This window comes from Capsicum annuum, chromosome 2 (assembly GCF_002878395.1).
Source record: "Capsicum annuum cultivar UCD-10X-F1 chromosome 2, UCD10Xv1.1, whole genome shotgun sequence".
NCBI lineage: Eukaryota > Viridiplantae > Streptophyta > Magnoliopsida > Solanales > Solanaceae > Capsicum > Capsicum annuum.
In genome coordinates, this window is record NC_061112.1 from 82,598,383 (window position 1) to 82,614,158 (window position 15,776).

Genomic DNA, 15,776 nt, shown 5'->3' on the forward strand with positions numbered 1-15,776 from the left:
AAGACCCTATATTAGAAAAATTCTAAATAATATTTACCGTTGATAACTGTTCCAACAAATCACTCATGTATTGCAACAGATGTGTGACCTGTTGCACAGACCATTCATCTTTCTTAGCAGATGAGTGATATATTTTGTATTATCAAAATAGATTACTCAACCATTGCTGCAGGTTAGTTAACTATTATGACAGATCACTCATATGTTGCGACAGATATGTTATCTGTTGCACAGACCATTCATCTTTCTCAATAGATAAATGATATATTTTGTATTGTCATAACAGATTACTCAACTGTTGCTATAGGTTATTTAACTGTTTCAACAGATCACTCATATGTTGCAACAGATGATGTTGTAGCAGATATGTGATCTGCTGCATAAACCATTCAATTTTTTCAATAGATGAGTGATATATTTTGTATTATTACAATTAATTACTCATCTGTTGTAACAGGTTATTTAACTATTTCAACAAATCACTTATATATTACAACAATGTGTGATCTGTTGCACAAATCATTTATCTATCTTAAAAGATGAGTGATACATTTTGTATTATTGCAACAGATTGCTCATCCACTGCAACAGGTTTGTTATATGTTGCAACAGATATACTACCTGGTGCAACAGATAAGTGATTTGTTGGAACTATTATTTTACTATTTTGCTTGCTAGATTTACTATTATTATTTTTTAACGACGTATTAATCAACTATAATATATTTTTTATGTTCCTATTAATTTTAGATAATATGGCTTCCAAAAGAACAAAAACTGAACCAAGTCTAAGTAAATGAACAAGTAAAGCAGCTAGGTTATATCCACCAGTCTATGAGCTTTCTTTATAAGCGTTGTCTCAATCAAGAGCAGAATATGATGAACACGGGGAGGAGGAATATTTCAAAAGAGATGATCTAAATGCTAATAGCCCTTCCACCGAAGAGTTGGTCAAAACCTTCAGCATTGATCGTTATCCTGTGAGAATGCAGTGCGATGGTGCCACAGATTTAATAGGTGATTTTGTGGTTAAGTTAGCCATGGGAAAATCTTTGATGCCTTCAGAAAAATACTTCGAGAACAAAAATTGGATGCTTATTTCAGGGACAGCTGCTTTGGAAAATATCTTGATTTACCGGAGGACAACAACGCTCGTTTCCAGATGAAAATGGTATATAAACTTCTCAAGCGTAGGTTTATGTATGAAAAAAATAAGATGGCTGAGGTGTGGATAAATTACTGTGGCATGTCTGTTTATTTTGGTTGGAAGGAGTTTGCCGTAGTTGCTGGACTAAAATGTTGTCTTCCTTCTCAAGTTATACCTATTCTAACCCAAAAAAAGTATCCCGCACACCCAAAAAAGTCAAAGACAAGTCGTGTGATCGTGATGACCTAGTGTCCATTGTTGGTCCAAGCTTCAAAAACAAAAATTTGATAGAAGCGTTGAAAGGTAAAGGACTTTCAAAGAAGCACAAGAAGTCATTATTCTTGATTTGGTTTGTACATAATATTATTTGGGCGAGAAACGTTAACAACAACATAACCATTGGTTTAATAAAGCTCTCCGAGGATCTTGAGGCGTTTAACAGCTATCTTTGGGGTTATGAAAGCTTCAAAATAACTGTCAAATATTTGTTGACTCTGTTAGCGCCAAAGACAATCAACTTATATGGCTTTCCATGGGCTTTTATGGCAAATGTTTCTTTCTTTTATTATTATCATTCTTTTATTTTTACTCAATAATGGTTTTGATTGGTTGACGTTATTTTATATGCTTGGACGTTTGAAGCCATTCCTTATTTGAGACAACAAGTGAACTACCAGGAAGAAGCTTCCTGTTAAAGAATCTTGAGATGGTTGTTGGCCAAAACTGATACAAATATAAAATTTCTTGATCTCTTCAACCCTTCGAAGAATGCAGTAAGTATAATTATAATTAAGTTTTTATTTTAATTAATAATTTTTTAAATAATCTAATCATCATTCTAATATATGTAATAATTTATGTTAGATTGTGCATCCGTCACTAGTTCCGACCAATCGAGAGTTGAACATGTCATTTTTCTTACTTTTCGATCTGTGCAAACTTTATCGAATCTGAAGGTCATCGATAAAATAAAAATGAAATTATTTGGAGCAACAACCATTACAAGAAAAATAATTTTGGAGGGTGGGATTCTTGTTGTTGATGATCTTAGTGGTAATAGAGCTGTTGGTGGTGGTAGTGGTGCTGTTGTTGGTCCTAAAGATGCTTCTCTTACAATATTTAAAATAAACCATTACGAGTATGATCATACTGGTTATACAAATTTTGCCTCTCCCAGCTAATGTTCTGCATGCAAATGTCAAAACTGCAGGGCGAAACATGATGTAGTGATTAATGCTATTAATGCATCAACTGCTTTTGTAAAGGAATTGACATCTAAGAAGGGTGTCAGTCCATCAAAGAAGATTTTATTTCCATCCACTCCATTAGAGATCAAGGATAAGAGGAGAAGAAAAGTGATTTCCAAGGCATTATCAAGCATCCACAAAAGCAAAATTGCAACTCCTCTGTTCGTGTGTTGCATTGAGCAATGTACAATGTCCAAAGGAGAGCAGCACGAGCCGAAGAAGGTGAATATATATGTCTTCCAACAAACAAATAGACACATTTCTGTTTCAACAGATGACACATCTGCTGAAAATTATCAAACAGATATATACATTTGTTGTAAAAGTTGACTAACTTATTGCACCAAATAAAGTATCTGTTGCGACATATGTCTCATCTATTTTAGCAAATCAAACAACTCTTCGTACCACTTTTATTTGTATCAACAGATGACTTATCTATTGTAACAGATGGTCATATGTTGTAACAGATGGTTCATCCATTAGAAATTATCATACAGGTCTTCCTCATATAGAAATTTATCCCAACAATTGATTAATTGTTGCAGCAGAAATATAATCTGTTTGGGACAATTTAAAATAGGAGGAAGACCTGTTTAATTTTCTAGAACAGATGAGTTATCCTTTTTTATTTTGTTGTATCTCCGCGATTAGCATTGCCAATTTTGGCTTTCCAGGTGGATGTAGAAGCTACTTCTAAACAACATTGATAATATGCTACTCTTTTTATGGAAATACGGAGAACAGAATGCACAAAAACCTTACGTAAGCGACAATAAAGATCCACGACGAGCAAAGCAGAATTTCATAGCACCGGATGAAGAACAACTTATCCATATTGAGTATATATTTATAGCTTGATTCTGTCAAAGTAATAACTTCACCCCTCCTTAGGAATCATTGGCATCAATACTTAAATTGTTGAGATCTGTACCCATAATAATTTTTTTACATTTCATTTATTCATTGATTTATTTTAGCTAATTTCTTAAGGCCTCGTTTTATTTTATTTTCTCTATAAATTTTATTTTTTCCTTATATTTAAAATTATTAATTGAAATAGAATACTAGATTCAAATATTGCAGCTGATAATGTATCTGTTGTAATAGACGACATATTTGTTGGGAAATATTAAACAGATTTAGACATATGTTGGAGTAGGTAGATAATCTATTGGAATTTATCAAACAGGTTTTCTCACTGCTGCAACAAATAGACTTAGGTAGAAACATCGACATAATGCAACAGATGATCAACCTATTACAACAGATAAACTAAATGTCAGAACATGTAGAATATTTATTACTACGGATGGAGAATCTGTTGCATTATAAAAATTCAACTTTCATTGGACATAAAAAATTGCCACTACATGTAAAAAAGTGAAAGTGAATTGAAATAAAAAAGGAGAAACCCATCGACAGCGTTAAGTTCAAACACCTAAAATAAAATAGGCATCAAGTAGACAGTGTTCATTTTAAACTCGTAAAAGAAAATAGGCATCAAATGTGTTAGGTTCGCACTTTTTGCTGACTTGGCCCCCAACGGTCATTTTTTCCCCATTGTCTTATATATTCATCATCTTCCTAAAATTTAACCCTAAATTCCCAAATCTTCTTTTTCGTCGTTATTTTTTTTATCTATTTAAATTCTTCAAATTATTTGCATTTGGTCTTTCTTTTCTTTGTTTTTTTTTCATTTTTTCCAACTGAGCTTGACAATATCGAGCTCATCTTGCACTGTTTTTTATGATAACAACAACAACAACAACAAACCCAGTGTATTTCCATATAGTGAGGTCTGGGAAGGGTAAGATGTATGCAGTCCATACCTCTACCTCTAAAGAAGTAGACTGTTTATTTATGATAACGACTTTTGATATTGTAAGTGTGGTCATGAAGCTCTATTGAAGACTTCTTGGACTCAACAAAATCCAGGTCATAGGTTTTTTACTTGTAAGATTTCAAAGTTAATATTTTTTGTATTTAATTAGTTGATTAATTATTGACTTGTAATTATTTTGTAATTGTGTTCTTGTTTTTATAGAAATTGGGTGGATGCGATTACTTTGATTGGTATGAAAAATGACACCCTTCACAAGCAAATCGTGTAATCTAGGGTTTGTTGAACAAAGTCAAGGCTTCTGAAGAGAAACAAAATCGAGCAAGAAGATACTACATTGTTGTCATTATTGCTACTGATTTGGTGCTGTTGGGCACATTGATATTCAAGCCTAATTGCTGAAATTTTCATGGTGGTGTATTTGCTATTGGTTTGGTGTTGTCGAGCACATAGATATTCAAGCGTAATTATTGCAAAATATCAAACAGATTTAGGCATATGTTGTAAAATTTAGGTCATCTGTTGAAAATTATCAAACAGGTCTTCCCACTGTTTCAACAAATTAGACTTAGATTAGATAAAAATAACATCGGCATAATGCAACAGATGACCAACCTATTGCAACAGATAAACTATCTGCCAAAACAGATAGGATATATTTTACAATAGATTGACAATCTATTGCATTGTCAAAAACTCAACTTTCATTAGAAAAAAATTATTGTCACTACATGTACATGTAATTTAAAGTAAAGTGAAGTGTGAATTGAAATAAAAAATTATTATTTAACAGGGTCTTCTATATACACTGACTCTTCTATATACACAGGCTCCAAGCGTCTAGTTAGTACCCCATAAGCCCAGACCTCTTGCAGGTTTACCACAGCGTTGTCGCACAGAAAGGTTGTTGGCTCAGCCATTTCTGTGTCAGTCAACAAACATTCGATGTGTGCAAGAGCATGCAAGCCGCACGCGTAATCAGTATCATTTTTTGGAAGGGTCATGCCTTTATTTTGACCTTCAAAATCCCATGGTTTCTTTATCAACACTTTCTCTGACAAATGGTTTATCAGTTTACTCTCCCCTAACAAGATGGGGAACAACTCCATCAGTGGCTGCACGTGGATAAAAAGAACGACCTCATCATGACAAGTTTATTGCAGTTATAAACTTTGATCTTTTCCTCCTCGAGTAGTATCTCAATAACTCGATAATGTATATCATTCACGCTAATGACTGCAAGAATCCTCTTTGACTCGATTCAGCTCTTGCTATGTAGTTTTGGCCTCTCTCCTTTAACATATTTTATCATTTCTTCTTCATCCAAGTCCTATGCAGAAACTAAGAAAGCAAGTCCCACGCCACAGGCTGACGCACCAAAATTGAGTTGATCGTACTTATCCTTAAACTTCTTGCAGAAGTCAAGGTCCATTATCCTATCGACAACGTCATAAGCTTCCAGGTACGTTAATTATCTTTTCCTCATAACGCAGAGAATTTTGTCAACATGTTGTGATATAACAAGTCAATTTTTAAATAGGTTAGTAATTATAAAGATGGTCCATATATTACATAGGATTCTCCGAATCAATAATCCAATGCAACTTATACAACAGATGGATAATAAGTTGCAACAGAACCACTACCAGTTGCACCAGAATACCCAGCTGTTGCAACAGATTTTACATCTGTTGCGTAGCTTCTTCTTCATGGGGTATATTAGAAGGCTAGGTTGGGAAACACAAACTTGCCTTGTCCTCGTACCGCATACGCATATCTGTCATAGTCTGGAAGTCTTGAGGGAGAAAGAGAGGCCTGTGGTAATCTGGTGCGTCTGGCTTGGCATTCTTGGCCTTTTGCAGATCCCTCTTCTCTTTAGAGCCAAGTTCTGCGTATATGTCTACCTTCTTGAATGACCCCTGAACTTCAACAGTTTTTGGAGAGGGAGAAGTTGCAATTATTTTTTATTTTTGACCGGAGAGTATGTTGATTATTGCTCTTTTTTTCTTCTAACCAACACTGTGGGAGTGTATGGCTCCCTCACCTTCTTGGATGGTATGACATCTCTCTTGGATGTGAATTCCTCGATAGCTTTAGAGATAGCCTCTACTTTTTCAAAGAGTTTATCCTGGCTGTCCTTACACTCTTTGCATTCGCAATGAGAACACGAGGGTGAAGAGAGGTGAGAGGGACCTGTATAAGGGTGAAAAAGGATGTTTTCAAATATATTTATTTTTTCTTGAGTATCAAGATGCTCATCATCACGAGTGGTAGCAACATCAGCATGCCTGCCACCAACACCAACAACTCCACCGGAAAAAGCACCCGAATCTACCTTAGTAGGTTGGTCATGAAGAGCCTCAACATTAGGCTGACCTTGCCTAACTACTCTTCTTATGGCTGTTTCTCCAGTCAATTCCTTCTTTATTAACTCCACCGTTGGGTCTGCTATAGTATCAACATGACCTAGAGTAATGCAAAGAGTCATCAATGACTCTGTCTCAGTAGGCACAATCCATGGATGCACAACCTAGAAAAAAGACAGATATATTTAAATCATATAATATAATAATTTTCACAGTTGGGTTATATTTTAACAGAGTCAACTTCTGCAACAAATTAATAATATGTTGCATCAGATTACCCATCTGTTATATAGTTTACAGTAGATGGTTAAAATCTATTTGAGTCGAGTTCAGATAACCAGAGCAATATATGAATAATCTGATGCAAACTATCAATTATCTGTCGTAATAGATTACCAATCTGTTGCACTAGTTGCACAAGATGGGTAATCTCTTGGGTTATATTTATGCAATAGATGATCTATATATGTATTAATAATATGTTACATCAAATTACACATCTATTGCATAATTTACAGTAGATGATTAATTTGTTAGGAGTCAGGTTCAGAGAACCAAAGCAACATATGGGTAATCTGATGTAAGATATCAATCGTCTGTCGTAATAGATTATCCATTTGTTGCACCGGTTGGCATAGGACGGGTAATCTGTCGCAACAGATATCCCATCTGGTGCATCAGATATAATATCTGTTGCACCAGATATAACATTTGTTCAATATATTTCATTGAATAAAATAATTTTACTTGAAGAAGACGTATTGCATCATCCGAAGGGTTAAAGAGATCAGCTTCCTTAATTTTGGTGTTGCTCTTTGTAGCTAGGGATGCCAATGGAGCAGTGCGGGTGCGGTGTGGTGCGAATTTTAAGCTATGCGGGGCGGTGCGGGTTTTAAGCTATGCAAGATAGTGCGGGTACAGTGTGGGTTAAAGTAAAAAAAATTTAAAATGGTACGGTGCGGTGCGGGTTGTGGGTATATGCAGGTTTAAACTAAAAAAAAATTAAAAATTAGTATTATTCTTGTAAAAATATACCTAAAATTATATGTATTATTTACTTAAAATTTTATGATACTTAAAATGACATGTATAACACTACAAATAAATAATTTTATAGTTTTTTTAATATCTCTATTCATTTTTAAAAAAAAAATGATATTTGATCATTACTTGTACACGTGATACTTTTTGACAATTTCTTAGTGAAAAGTGATATAATAGAAACTAGTTGTTATTATTTCCTAGTTGTAGATTTGGAAATATTATGATTTTCAATGGAGTCATGAATTTTTCAAAAAAAAAAAAAAAGAAAAACATGGGGCGGTGCGATGCGGGTATGCGCAAGTATGAGTGTGGGGAAGGTTTAAATGGGATGCAATACGGTGCGATTTTAAAATTTACGGGTTTAGAAAAAACCCACACCGCACCCGCACCGCACCGCACCATTTCATTCCTATTTACAGCCAACCACCTAAACATCCTTGGATGAGAAACCTCATCCGGGTAATCCCTTACCTTCTTTCGGAGAGGAGGAATGGTTTCAAATGCCCAAGCCTAAAAAATATAAACAGGAAGCAAGCAAAAAAATTCATAATAACTATATTCAATATAACTTAATGGATGAGTTAAAATAGTGATTAATTTTACCATGAAAGCCCAAGGAAAGGCGTATAATGTGGTCGTCCCTGAGGATAGCTTTGTCATTAACTATTGGACAGTCTAGTAAAAGTTGTCATATCCCCAGAGATAATTGTTGAATTTATCAAAACCCTTAGCACATGCTAACAAATCATATTCTATGACCTTGTTGACGTCTCTTGCCAATATAACCGAATGGGCAAACCAAACTAAGCACAATTACTCCCTGTACTGCTTTGGTATGGTTTTATCCATGAGATCTTTCAAAAGATCCAATGCTTTGTAGCCACGTCAGGCAATGTCAAACAACCCATCTATTTTTTCCTTGCATTTTCTTACTTTGGATCTTTTATGGGGTGTTTTCTCGGTGATAGGTGGTTCTTTTGGAAGATGGAATCTCAAGCCTGTCACTATGGCAAACTCTTGCAAGCCAAAACAAACTGGCATGACACAGTAGTTGATCCAGATTTTATCCATCTTTTTGCCCCCCTCCTTCGAATCTTCATTATCCCCCACGTACTTGATCCTGTGCTTAAGAAGATCATATACCATCCTCATATGCAAACGGGCAGGGGACTTAGGTAGCTCAAGAAAGCATCTAAAGTATCTCTTCTTAAAAAGTCCGTCTTTGTTTTCGTCCTTCATAATTTTCCTAAAATAAATAAATTTACTCCCCATCTTACATTTAAGTACAATTTCACCAGTTAGTTCTTCTTCTGTTTTTTGGTCATTTATCGGCATCGTAACTTGAAACTTGTCAATACTAAATGTTTTGATAGGATCATGCTGGGATGTCAATATTAATTCACGCCCCATTGGTGATCCATTATCATCATGTTGATGATCATCCTCTATCTCTTTCTCACTCTCTAATTCCTCCTCTTTCTCACTTTTATTTTCTTCATCACCATCTACAGACCCTTGTCCACCTCCCTCAATGTTGTTTTCATATCTCTCATTAGCTTTATTTTTCCCTAACTGAGATTGTTCAGGAAGCTCATTCGAATCCCTATGTACTGTAGCCTTTTTTTTGGGTGGTCAGACGTTGATCCACTTTCACTTTCTTTTCTTTTAGGTGACATGTTTTACCTACAAACAACAGAAAAACAAAAATTATATTACAATTGATATATGCATAAATTTTAAAAAATACATTACAAACACCACCAATAACGACACACCAATAGCCGCCACCACTACAACAAACACCACCAACCAATGCCACAAACACCATGAATACTGACTCCATTGATAGCGACCACAAACACCACCAAATAATGCCACCACAAACACTACCAACCAATGACACCAACAACTACCACTACGACGACGACAACCACCACCACCACCACCACCACAAACACCATCCAATAATGCCACAACAGTCAATAGAACACTGCGATAGAAACTAGGGTTTTCTTGAGTTCTCCCTACGATTTTACCATCAAAACTCAAAATTGTTAACCTGTTCTCAAAGATAATATAACTAAAAGATTTATTTTTCATCATTAACTTAAAAGCCCTTATTTTTTAGAAAAAATGACAAATATAGAACTCTTCTCGAACTCTGTTACCTACGAAGACAGAGAAAATGACTGATACAATTAAGAATGAAGTCAAAAATAACACCTATATGATAAAAAATGAGAAGAAAATGGATCTGTGATGAAGGGTAGAGCAATTTGTTGAGTAGTTGTTGTCTGTACTGTATAATTGAGTGAGAAAGAGAAAAGAGTGAGAACTCAAGATTTGAAATGATGAAATATTTTTCTCGAAAATGGATGATTTATATGGGTCGATTTTTATTTTAGAAAAGAATGACAAGTTTTAAAAATGTTAATTTGGTCCGAATTGATCTTAATTATTTTTTAAAATTATAAAAGATATGCGTAATTTTTAACCCTCTCATTATGCAATTGCCAAAAGACTCAATTGAAGTTGTAGTTGATCCTATGAACTCACCCCTGGTCCTGGATTAATCAATTTAGATATATGAACTCAATTGAAATTGTATAAAAACAAATGTTAAACCTGTTGCATCAGATAAACATCTGTTGTAAATTATCAAACAAATTAAGTAATCTATTGTGACAGATTACCTATCTGTTGTAAATTATCAAATGGATTGTCACATGTCGCAACAGATTACCCATCTGTTGTAAATTATCAAATAGGCGCTACCATCTGTTATAGTTGATCCTATGAGAACTCACCCCTGGTCCTAGATTAATCAATTACGGTATTAGTTGAACATATGAGGTAGTAAGAATCGGTTCAGCTTAGAGTGATCGATCGACAACTCTGGTCGGGAGAAATACAATATCGTCTCATCATGCAATTGCCAAAATGCTCAATTGAAGTTGTAGTTGACCCTATGAGAACTCACCTCTGGTCCTAGATTAATCAATTAACGTATTAGTCTAACATATGAAATCAATTAAAATTGTATAAAAATAAATGTTCAACTTGTTGCAATAGATGTCTTTTTTGTTGGATTTAATCAAACAGATTAAGTCATTTATTGCAACAAATTACTTATCTATTGTACATTATCAAATAGATTAAGTCATCTGTTGCGATAGATTACCCATCTATTGTAAATTATCAATTGGATTAAGTCATATAGCTTAACAGATTACCCATCTATAGTAAATTATCAAATAGGCACTGCCATCTATTATAGTTGACCCTATGAGAACTCACCGCTGGTCCTAGATTAATCAATTAAGGTATTAGTCTAACATATAAGGTAGTAAGAATTAATTTTGCTCAGAGTGATCGATTGATGACTCTGGTCGGGAGAAACGCAATACCGTCTCCTCATGCAATTGCCAAAAAACTCAATTGAAGTTGTAGTTGACCCTATGAGAACTCACCCCTGGTCCTAGATTAATCAATTAAGGTATTAGTCTAACATACGAGGTAATAAGAATCAGTTCAGCTCAGAGTGATCGATCGACAACTTTGGTCGGGAGGAACGCAATACCGTCTTATCATTCAATTGTCAAAAGACTCAATTAAAGTTGTAGTTGACCCTATGAGAACTCACACCTGGTCCTAGATTAATTAATTAAGGTATTAGTCTAACATGTGAAATCAATTGAAATTGTATAAAAATAAATGTTCAACCTGTTGAAACAGATTAACCATTTATTGTAAGTTATCAAACAGATTAAGTCATTTATTGAAATAGATTACTCATCTATTGTAAATAATCAAACAAATTATGTCATCTATTGCGACAAATTACCCATTTGTTGTAAATTATCAAATGGATTAAGTTATACGTCACAACAGATTATCCATCTGTTGTAAATTATCAAATAGGCGCTGCCATATGTTATAGTTGACATTATGAGAACTCACCCCTAGTCCTGGATTAATCAATTTAGGTATTAGTTGAACATATGAGATAGTAATAATCGATTCAGCTCAGAGTGATTGATTGACGACTCTAGTTGGGAGGAACGCAATATCGTCTCATCATGCAATTAACAAAAGACTCAATTGAAGTTATAGTTGACCCTATGAGAACTCACCCCTGGTCCTAGATCAATCAATTAAGGTATTAGTCTAACATATGAAATCAATTGAAATTGTATAAAAATAAATGTTCAACCTGTTGCAACAAATGTCTTTTCTATTGGATTTAATCAAATAGATTAAGTCATCAGTTACAACATATTACGTATCTGTTGTAAATTATCAAACAGGTGTTGCATCTGTTGTGACAGATGACCGAGCTTTGGAAAATTTCAAACATAAATTGTTATCTATTGCACTTAGATGTTTTCAGACCCTTTTTAAAGTAATTTTGGAATTTCCTATCCGAGATAAAAAAAATTAAAATACTAAGGTGGTAAAAAATATTACTTGGATAACTTAAAAATCTTCTGAGTGAATAGTCTTATCTAGTCTTTTCAATATCACCGTCTTCTCGTGCCCCTCAAAAGTCAAAAGTAATTAATGAATATTTAAAACCCATCTCTAGAAGAATACTCTCTCCTTCAGCCATAAAGTAAGATTCAACTCATCTGTCACTCTTCTTTATTCTTAATTCTCTTTCTTTTCTTTTTCCTATCTTTTCTCTCTTCTTTTGGATGAGGATCCTTTTGGATTTCAACCAATCAATATTTTTTCTCGACTGAACTGGATCTTCTGATCCCTTTGCTTTTTTCACATTGCAGGTATGTTTCACTATTGCTCTTTCCATCTCATCTTCTTCTTTGTATGTCATTTAAATTAGATATTTACATCTGTTGCTATTAATGATTTACCCATTATTAGTTTTCTATTTTTTCAAAAAATTAAAGGAAAAGTGACTTTTAAGTCTTGAATGAACAAACCATTATTTTTATTAAAATATGCAAAAAAAGTCATCTGTTGGGAGAACTTAAAAAGCCTTGTTGTCATTATAGTTTGATAAATCACCTATTGGAATAGACGGAGCAACTGTTTGAAGAAATCAAACCAGTAGCAAGGCTGGTTTGATTTATTCCAACATATGAACCATCTATTTCAACATGTCATCTATCTGCTGTAAAATGCCTCATCGGTTGAACAGATGGGTAATCTGTTGCATCAGATTGGTCATCTGTTGATTCACTCAATTTTGTGTTACCCTTTTGTACAGATGAAGAAACTGTTTCAAGAAATCAAACTAGTAGCAAGGTTGGTTTGATTTATTCCTACAGATGAACCATCTTTTGCAACATGTCATCTATCTGTTGCAAAATGCCTCATCGATTGAATAGATGGGTAATTTGTTACATCAGATTGGTCATCTGTTGATTCACTCAGTTTTGTGTTACCCTTTTGTAATGTTCTTTTTATTCTTATCTTGTTTGACATCAAATGTATTTCTCTTTTTGGCAGATAAAAGGAAGTGAATTTGGATTCACTTTTTCCCAACCAACATTAAAGGCTAGAGTAAAGATGGGTTCAGAGGAATAAGCTTCTAGCAGATGGAACCACTTCATATGTGGAAGGTATGTATTACTGATCAACCTATCGTGAAAACACACATCTAGTACAATGATTTTGTGAATGTTTGTTCTTTACCTATTAGGCGTTAATCCTTTAAATAAGATATGGCATTTTACAGTTAAGATTGTTAGGTTCAAATTGGTAAGGCTGAGGGAACAAGTAGGTGGTGTTGATACACTATTATAAATTAATAACCGTTTATGCTTATATTTTTGTGTCAAGTTTGGGGAAGGGTTTAAGTTTTTTGTGGCAGTGTAAATATCCAATAGTGATTGGAGCGGTTTTAATGGCTCAATGGACTTCTTGAAAGGCCTCCAAAGCCTCGTATTGCAGCAAACAACGATGGAACCAATAGAAATTCCCTTGGTCCAAATTTATATGGATGGGTTGGTGGAGGAAACTATTGTACAGCAGTAGGTGTTTTGGAGAATACTTATGTAGGAAGGGGGAGGTTTATAATGCCATATATCATCTCAAACCTTGTTTAAGAGGAAACACAGGGTAGGAATAAAAGTGTAGAAAAATTGGCTGATGAAATTGACATGAAAAATGAAAAAACTGGATGAGCTGCGAATGTGAAAGTATATCCAAAAATAAAAATCCATCAATCGTTGAAGAAAAACAAGAATGATCAAGAGGACTGGAGCTAGTCACTTTGCTAGAGATTGTAACTAGCGAGTGTGGCCTCAATGAAGACCCACAAAATGCAGGGCCAGAACTCTAAGGAAGCAGCTTTGCGAGCACGGAAGGTGGTAAGATTGTCGTTCAGAATTGAAACTCGAACCACCTACTCCTGAATTAAAAATATATAATCAAGCCAAGGTGTCAATTTTTCAAGTTAAACTTGCATCCCATGCCTCTTTTTTATGGCTCTGGTCAAGTAAAAGGCAGTGAAAACAACAAGGCATGGGATTTTCGCCCAACTTCAAACCTTTTTGTTTCTACTACCATTGAACTGATCATAGCCACAAACAGAAGGCATGGCATGTAAGTTAGACTTTAGAAATTAGCGTCTTGGCTTCCATTATTTTTAATTCAGGAGTTTTTGGTTCAGGTTTCAATTTTGAGCGACAATCGTACCAATTTCCTGTGCTTGCAGAGCTTCTTCCTTAGAGTTCTGGTCTTGCACTTTGTGAGAGTCTTCATTCAAGCCACGCTCGCTAGTTGCATTCTCGAGCAAAGTGTCCAGCTCCAGTCCTGTTGACCATTCTTCTTTTTTCTTCAATGACTGACAGATTTTTATATTTGTATACACTTTCACATTTGAAGCTCATCCAATTTTTTCATTTCTCATGTCAATTTCATTGGCCATTTTCGCTAGAAGTTCCTTACTTGTTTCCCTGTGTTTCTTCTTAAATAAGGTTTGAGATGATATATGGCCTTCTCCGCCTCTCCCTTCCCGCACAGGTATTCTCCCAAGCACCTTCTGTTGTATAAAAGTCTCTTCCAGCAATCCATCCATATAAATTTGGACCAGGGGAATTTCTATTGGTTCCATCATTGTTTGCTGCAATGCGAGGCTTTGGAGGCCTTTCAAAAAGTCCATTGTGCCATTTAAACTAGTCTAATCACTATTGGATATTTACACTGCTGCCCAAAACTTGAAGCCTTCCCCAAACTTGACACAAAAACATGAGCATAAACCGTTAGTAAATTATAATAGGGTATCGACACCACCGTCTTGGAACCCTTCGGTCTTATCAGTTCACACCTATCAAACTAAACTGTACAATACAGGATATTGTTTGAAGAATCAGTGTCTAATCGATAAAATAACTACATTCACAAAATTATTGCACTTTATGTGTGTTTGTCACGGTAGCCTGATCAATAATACATAACTCTCACGCATGAAAGTGGATCCATTGCACGCACCTTACTCTTTCTACCCCATCAAGACAGTGTTGTTTATTCATCTGCACGCATGTGATGACTATTAAAAAAGAGGTGTGAAGAGTCGTGACTTTTTTATCTTAAGACATTCAAAATAGTTGATGAATCAAAATCTCCATCTATTGCAACTGATGAATCAGCTATTGTAAGAAATCAACACATCTTCTCTAATATATGGTCCATCTATCGCAATAGATAATCTATATGTTACAACAGATGGTAAATCTGTTACGATAGACTAGACAATATTTATTCATCTGCACGCATGTGATGACTATTAAAAAAAAGGTGAAGAGTCGTGACTTTTTATCTAACATATTCAAAATAACTGATGAACCAAATTCTCCATCTATTGCAACTGATGAATTAGTTGTTAGAAAAAATCAAAATATCTCCTCCAATATATGGTCCATCTATCGCAACAGATAATCTATATATTGCAACAGACCAGACAGTGTTTATTCATCTGCACGCATGCGATGACTATTAAAAAAGAGGTAGTTGTGACTTTTTATCCAACACATTCAAAATAGCTAATGAATCGAATTCTCAGTCTGTTGCAACTAATGAATCATCTGTTAGAAGAAATCAAAATATCTCCAAAAGATGGTCCATTTGTCGCAATAGTTAATACATATGTTGCAACAGATGTCTCA